Raw genomic sequence first — 8,243 nt, 5'->3', positions numbered from 1 at the left:
TTTTTTCAGGAATATGACCAGCAAGATTGTTATGTCTACAGAATTCTGAAGTGGACGTTTGGGATTGAGTTTCTCCATACATAGCCAGCTAATAATTTCCATTTTTCAAGAGTGCTCTAGTGAGGTGACATGTAGACAAAACAACAAATTTCATGTTTTGCTCCACGTTGTGAAAGTGTATGGGCCAAAGATAAGTTCAGCTGGATGGATTGAAAATACAATGTCAACATACAAGTTCATTGTGTTCAAACATACAAGTTCATCCTGTTCACTTTCCATACTAGAAACTCTATCAAATCCCATCTAGGATTCTGAAGCCCTGCCCCCTGATGGTCCCAATTTGTACATCTTTATGAAATGAAGCAGTGATGCACTAGTGAACGTGACTTTTAAGTGAAAATAAGGAAATCATTTGTGCTGCTTTAGTATACTATGAATGAGGCCTTTGAAAATAGATAGACCTAAATGTCAAAAGGTGTGGCTGAGAAATTAAATGACATATTAAATGAGATATGTATAAAACAAGGCGATAGCCTTATTGATAACTGGTCTAAATATAGCTCAAATCCAGGTTGTTTTGAAACTTTTTTCGATGACATTAAAAGTCTTCTAAAACTGTGTTTCTCAACTAGGAACTACATGTATGGCCCTCCCAATGGGCCCCAGGGCATTCAGGACCCCCAGGAGGTCACCAGTGAAAAAATAATAGAAATGGGGACTATGGTACATGGGTTGGAAGCCTATCTGTAGACAGTGGAACCAAAGGCATGAAAGAAGGTTGGAAATGGGCTACAGTCAGAAAAAGGTTGAGAAATACTGATTTAAGTCATGATTAACTGCAATATTTTATTATGCATATAAAAATAATTTACTAATTTGTTGATCATGTCATTAGAATCTTTTTCCATTGTAAATGCCAACAACAAATGCCATTTAACATGGATTATATATGTGTTTCATATAAGTAATATACTAAAATGCATAGTTTGATTTATTAATATATACTATACATGGATTTATATTTGTCATGACATACGCACAATTATTTCAAAGAATTGTATTTTGATATTTATGAATAATCAGTTATTTTATTAAGCTGGAATCTTAGAAGTACATTTCCCTGGTTAAATGGAATGAACTCATTTGCTGTGCATGAGTGCAGCTGTTCTCATGAAATCAACTATCTAGGTCAGTTTGATTTTTGTTTCTTGTAGTAACTTGCTTCTTTGTTTTGTTTTAGCTTGACTATTTTCGTCAGATCTTTTTCTCTTTTTTTTTTTAAACCCAACTAACTGCTGATTTTTGCCAGGATTTATCTAGTTGTGGTCTTGGTTGTATGTTTAAATAAGGTGGGGGTGAGGAGGATTGGCTCTGGGACAAGAACACCTAGCATTGTGTACCGGCTATAGTTTTGTGTATCTCTGTGTCTCTTTTCTACAAAGTAGAGTTATAATTTTGCATAGTGTGAGTTAGTGAAATTAAAATGTGTGTAGACAAATATCCATCACAGTAAATGCTGAAATCTTTAATAGTACATTTACCCATCAAATTTCTAGACATTAACCCATTTTGTGCTCACATCTGGAAATTTTCTTTCATCCCTCATTTAATTATTTCTCACTCAGATGCATATGCCCTACACATGTACAGTGAAGGCTTCACCTGTAACTTTAACATATTGAATAAAAATACTTTTTAATTTAATAAATGATATTTATATTTTTATAAAGTATTTTTATTTAATAATACTTTTGTTTGTTTGTTTTTTTTGGTCACATCCAGAGATGCACAGGGGTTACTCCTGGCTCTGCACTCAGGAATCACTCCTGGCGGTGCTCAGGGAACCATACGGGATGCTAGGAATGGAACCCTAGTCAGCCTAGTGCAGGTAAATGCCCTATCTGCTGTGCTATCGCAAAAATATAGAATGCTTCACGAGTTTACGTGTCATCTTTGCGAAGGGGCCATGCTAGTCTTCTCTGTATCGTTCCAATTTTAGTATATGTGCTGCTGAAGCAAGCACTTAATAATACTTTTAAAAAATGACAAATCACTTTGGTAGAGAAGTTTCTCCTAGATCTTACTTTAATCTCTACCATGTGATCACATTTTGCTTTGTCTCCGTTTATCTCTGGCATCATTTCTCAATAGGCAGTGTGAAATCTTGCTTGCTTCTTAGGAATTCTGTAACTGTCAAGTACATCTCTTTTTTCTTTTTCCTCGCTGCACGTCTTTTCTATACCCGATCTTATTTTTCTGCTTTATCCAAAGAAAGAATTTCCAAATGTGGAATCACTTTTCAATATTGGTAACTCCGATTTTGCTAGCTCTAGTACAGATTTTGGTGATGATCTTATTAAATTTGAATTTTCTTCAAATTTTGTGTGTTTGTTTTTGAGCCACACCACGTGGTAACTTAGTCCTGGCCCTCTGCTAAGGGATCACTCTTGGTAGTGCTTGAGGAACCCTATAGGGTGCTGGGGATGGAACTAGGCACCTTCCAAGGCAAACAAACTTCTTAACTCCTAAATTACCTTTCCAACATTTGTAATTCTTAATTATATTTTCTAGGGCCCTTTCATCTCAGCTTGCTGTCTTCATATTGTGCTGTATTTAATTTATTTCGGCGTTTTAAGTGGTAGGGACATTTCATAACAATGCCAGAGGTCACTCCCTAAGACCCTCTGCCAATCAGGTCAAACAGTTTAATGTTCTGCCCAGAGATGTGGCGCCTTTGGGCACAGCAGAGCTGAGGACTTGAGGCTAATACTCATCAGGACTTGGTGATTGGGAGTGGGGGCTGTTTTGCAGTGCTAGGGACTGATTTTAGAGTCTGCATGTAAGGCAGATTGCCCTGACTTCTGAGCTGTCTCCCTAGCCCTTATACCCACTGTTTTTAATCTCAGTTGATTTTTCTGATAAGTTTTTCCTTCCTTTTTAAGTTAGATAATCACATATCCTATTTGTGGTGTATTATAATGCCCTATTTTTTCCTGTGTTCTATGTTTCTTTAAAGCTTTAGAATTCTTTTAATTGCTTTCATAGAAAGTTTTGCGTGCTTTGGCTCGCTTTACTCAACCAAATAAGGAGCACTGTAGCACTGCAGCACTGTCCTCCCGATGTTCTCGATTTCCTGTAGTGGGCACCAGTATTGTGAGACTTATTGTTACTGTATTTGGCATATCAAATATGCCTCGGAGCTTGCCAGGCTCTACCATGTGGGCGGGATACTCTCAGTAGCTTTTGCCGGGCTCTCTGAGAGGGACAGAGGAATCAAACCTTGGTCGGCCTCATGGAAGATAAATGCCCTACCTGCTGTGCTATTTGGAATCTAGTTTTGTCTATTGAAAAGTTATGTGGTTTTCTCTCTATTTTCTCCATCATGATCACTTGAAATACTGAAGAAATTCTCTTCTAAATTCTTCTGGATTGTTTGTTAGTTTTTTTTTGTTTTGTTTTTTTGTTATTTCCTGACTTATAGCTCAATTCCCAGTGTCACATAGCTTTGCTGCTGGTATAGCTGTGCTATTTTATCCCACATACACTTTTTGGTTGTTTAGTCCTCTCCTAATATAGTACTTGAAAAACCATAGTTCTTATTATGCAGTTTTTTGGGAGGTTTTCTCTGTTCACAAAGACCATATTTTCTAAAAATAAAAGAGCAAATCTCTACCCATACAGTGAGCCAATTATTTGATGTAAGTATTTACAAATGTATACAGAAAAAAAAAGAGATCAAATAAGATCTTTAAAGCTGTAGTCATGCATGAAAGTGATGTTTCATACTTGGTAGTTATTTCAGGACTTTGAAACAGGTAGCAGAAAATGGTAGAACATTTTTTCTAGCATTTTCTCCCTATAATTGAAAAAGCTATTCCAAAAGGTAAAGACAGAATTAATTTTGAATTTCACAATCCAGCTACACTTCTCTTCTTGAAAAATCATTTCTAGGCTCTGGCTTCCTTTTAGTACTAGCCTTTGTCTTCTATTGTTTTAGGAGCTAGAGTGAGGAGTCAGGGTAAAAGTAATCAGAAAATCCTGGCATACAGTCTGTATAAGTGAGAGGCAGGAAGACCACTAGTTGGCAAGACGCAGTCTCAAAGGGTTCTTTACTATTTAACTGACACCTCAGAGCATGTTTTAAAATGTAAGTCTCTTATCTGTCAAAATCAACAGAATCAGAGACGGTCAGCCCTAAATAAATCCTAGTGACCTAGAAGAGTTAAAACCCTGGTCCTTGGAAAACTTCCTTTCCTTAGAAAACTCCAGAGTAAACATTCTCCTACTTAGCATAAAATATGAAAGCATAAAAAACAGGAGAGGGTCAGATTGTATCTTGTCCCTATTATCCCTCCTTTTTGCCCAGGTAGAAGTCCCTTTTAATATAGCCTTGTTCTTGTGCTAACTTGTCTATTTGAAATTTCTCTTCTGAGGATTCAAAAAAGAATCTCCTGTTTACCTATAACAAAAATCTCACCTGTTTTAAAATCTTAATTTTTTTCTTGTATACCTGAAAGTTTTCTTTATTTTTTCCTTAAATTTTTATTAGTGAAATCTTAATTTTTAATACTTTTCTAAATGTCAGTTCACCTTGGCATAGCAGTCACTTCCAGCTTTTGGTTTTTATCTCTTCTACCACCTCCTGTTTATCTCTTAAGTTCATTTTTGACCCTGCAGGGAGTGAATTTCTTTCTTTCTTTTCTTTTCTTTTTCTTTTTTTCTTTCTTTTCCTTTCTTTCTTTCTTTCTTTCTTTCTTTCTTTCTTTCTTTCTTTCTTTTTTGCTTTTGGGTCACAGCGATAGGGGGTTTGCCTTGTGTGCAGCCAGCCCGGCTGAGCCGGGTTCGATTCCTCCTCCCCTCTCAGAAAGCCCGGCAAGCTACTGAGAGTATCTCGCCCACCTGGCAAAGCCTGGCAAGCTACCCGTGACATATTCAATATGCCAAACACAGTACAACAAGTCTCAAAATGGAGACGTTACTGGGCCCTCTCGAGCAAATTGATGAACAATGGGAGACAGTGTTTGACAGTGTTTGTTTGGGTTACACCCAGCGGTGCTCAGTGGTTAGTCCTGGCTCTGCACTCAAGAACTACTCCTTGCGGCCCTTGGGGAGACTATATGGAAGGCAGAGGACCCAGGTGGGCCCTATGCAAGGCAAATGCCCGCCCCGCTGAATTATCACTCTGGCCAGGGAGTGAATTTCTTGAGGACAGTTCCATTGTCTTAGTCCTCTATTGGCTGACTGAACAAAGAAAAAGACTGTAGAGATCTCTTGATGAGGAATGACAAGTGAATTCATGAATGCACCAGAGACAGTAGCAGGAAAGAATGGGCATGAGCTCCCTAAGGGGACATACTAATGGGGGCTGAAAGCTATTTGACGAAACACAATCACAAAATTTTATGTATTTGTCTTCCTAACTCATGCAAGGTATTTGGGACTCCAGATGACTAAGTCTTGTCTGCTTCCTTCTCCATCTGCGTGGAACACTTATGCATGAGAAGTATTAATGAAGGGAAGGCTGTGGTCATGCTTTATGTGAAATTCAAATGAAGCATAGAACTCAAATGAACTGCATTATTTTCTCTTGTTCCTCCAACAACATTTATGAAGGACCAAGTCAAAGCAATGTAACAAGCACAAAACACTTTTCTAATTCTGTGTAACAGACCATGTCAGAAGAAGCAGAATTACTATTTTGATTTACATAAGTAACTTAGAAAAGCATACTTACTACTTTTAGTCATCTACACTTAACAAACCTTTGCCCTGGATACTCAGGTTCTAGCTTGACAAACAATTATAGGTACTAGTACCAGGTATTAGTCTAAATATAACAGTTGTTTATGATGTACTATTCCTGCTTCCCACTTTGTTAAGAAAATGCCTTGAAAAGTGTAATTTTCAAGACAGGAGAAATGAAGGTGAGATCAGTGCTTCTGTATTTTTATGTTTCTAGAAATAGCCTTGTTTTCTTCAGCAATTCTTCGTTATTACTAAGTTCTGTTGTTGGAAACACCTTTGCTTATTTTTCTAATACAGCAACTCTAGCTATATACAGCTTTCTTGAATTTTTTTCTTTGTTGACTATACATTTATCTTTCTTTATAATTGTAAGAAAAAAATTCAAGAAAGCTATATATACCTTGTTACATAAAGAGGAGTGGTTGATAATATTAGGAAAACAAGTCTGTAAATGACAGTAACTATTAACAGTCCTGTTATGTTATGCATGTGTGTTAGGGAACTAGGGGATGATATTTTGCTCATTTTCAAGATCTGGGTCTTCCTTAGTTGACTTAATTTTAAGTCAACTAAGACTCTGTGAGAAAGGAAAAGACCACGGGAGAAGTAAATTAGGGAAATTAGGCACCAGGACTTCATATTGTTTCAACTGTATTATCTGTTTTCCACATAAGTTATAACTATCACACCTTTTCTGACTTCAGAGGCAAAAAATTCTAATTATAATGGTGATAGTGAAAGGGATTACCACTTAGCTGTGCTATGCCAGGCACTGTGCTTAAGTGTTCTTCATACTTGTCTCATTTGAGTCATACAGCAGTGCTGTAAAATGAATGTTACTTTCACTTTACTGGTGAAGAAATAAAAATTCACATATGATTAACTCCCTAAACTAACAGAGATGGTGCATGGTATATTTGGGGTCTGAATCCAACTCTATCTTGAGTTTAAACCCTGACCTGTGCTATTTTCAGATCATCAATTTTCCATCTCTCATTTTTCTTTCTCTAAAACTATTATCCAGATAAATTGTGGCTCATTCCGCAAAATTGAGAGAGGTGGAACTAAAGATGCAAATTTCTTGATTTCCTGAATGTCCCTTTTGCTGGCGCTAGAAAGAGTTTCTTTATTCTTTCTGTAGTTAAGTGCTTCAATCAGCACCATTTTACCTACTGTCAGAGTAGAAGTACAGTGTAGCTAGAATTTTTACTGAAATGTAGAGTATCTATATTTAGGAAAGTTATTTCTAAATTTTGTCACCAGTTTCAAATTAAGAGATATTAGCAGCCCAAAAAGTATGACCTGAAGACCACTCATTACAACCAATACTCATTTTCTTTTTTCTTCTTTTTTTGCGTCACAGCCGGTGATGCTCAGGGATTACTTCTGGCTCTGCACTCAGGAATCACTCCTCGCAGTGCTCGGGGGAGCACATGGGATGCAAACCCCGGTCAGCCGCATACAAGGTAAAAGCCCTACCCGCTGTGCTATCGCTCCAGGCCCAATACTAATTTTCTTATGTGGAGCGAGATCATAAAATTTTTTTGAATGTCTTGAAATAGATCAATTACTCTGATCAGAATATATGTCCCTGACAATTCTGTTCAGTGCAAAGGCCGAGGTTAGGGGGCTAGAAATCTGGGGTTAAAGTCTTATTCTCCCTTTTCCTTTGTGAATGAATTTTATGTATTGGTTTCACCTCCAGTTTCAGTTTTCTCACTGTAGGATGGATATAGTTATCGCATTTTTAGATCGCTTACATAAGGAATAGTTTAAAATACAACATGATAAAAAGCAATTTGCAAATGAGAAAGGGTATGAAAAATCTTGGTTTCTGTTCTTAATGCATTTTTATCCGGTTTTTAAAAATAACATGCTTTTCAACTTTTTTCTACTTGTAGTTACTAATTCATTCACTCATTCATTCATACAGCATGCAGGCACCATATATTTAAGCATCTGCCATGCCTCACACAGGGGAGAAGGAATATATCAAAATGAAAAAAGCAGAATCTAGGTGCTCATCCAATTTGTTGGCATATAAAACAAACATATCCAAAATTAACCCTTAATTCTTGACCTAAACCTTGTCCCTCCCTTTTATCAACTCCATCCAGTTGATAAAAATTCTGTTCTTGGGTCTGGAGCGATAGTGCAGTGGGTAGAGCATTTGCCTTGCACATGGCCGACCCAGGTTTGATTCCCAGCGTCCCATATGGTCCTCTGAGCACAGACAGGAGTAATTCCTGTGTGTAGAGCCAGGAGTGACCTCTGTGCATCGCTGGGTGTGACCCAAAAAGAAAAAAAAAAGTTCTTTCAGAAACCCAGAAGAGAAAACTCTATGTTAAAATTCAACTTCTCTCTCTCTCTCTCTTTCTCTCTCTCTCTCTCTCTCTCCCTCTCTCTCTTTAAATTTACAAGAGTTTACTTTCAAATAGAGCTGAACACGAATTGCAAAGATCTGCCAGAGACATTGGGATTGCACCAGGAAATTGCCT

At 37.3% G+C, this 8,243-nt stretch overlaps 1 non-coding gene across 1 annotated transcript; it reads right to left on the bottom strand.

The window, feature by feature from the left end:
* Window positions 1–1,916: 1,916 nt before the first annotated feature.
* On the bottom strand, window positions 1,917–2,023 carry LOC130033243 (U6 spliceosomal RNA). The gene has a single exon (XR_008793944.1). It is a non-coding gene; the product is annotated as a U6 spliceosomal RNA (small nuclear RNA).
* Between the last annotated feature and the right edge of the window lie 6,220 nt (window positions 2,024–8,243).

The sequence above is a fragment of the Sorex fumeus genome, unplaced genomic scaffold (assembly GCF_029834395.1).
Source record: "Sorex fumeus unplaced genomic scaffold, SorFum_2.1 ptg000051l, whole genome shotgun sequence".
In the NCBI taxonomy this organism is placed as follows: Eukaryota; Metazoa; Chordata; class Mammalia; order Eulipotyphla; family Soricidae; genus Sorex; species Sorex fumeus.
The sequence above is the reverse complement of the archived record's forward strand: the minus strand, read 5'-3'. Positions and strand labels throughout refer to the sequence as shown.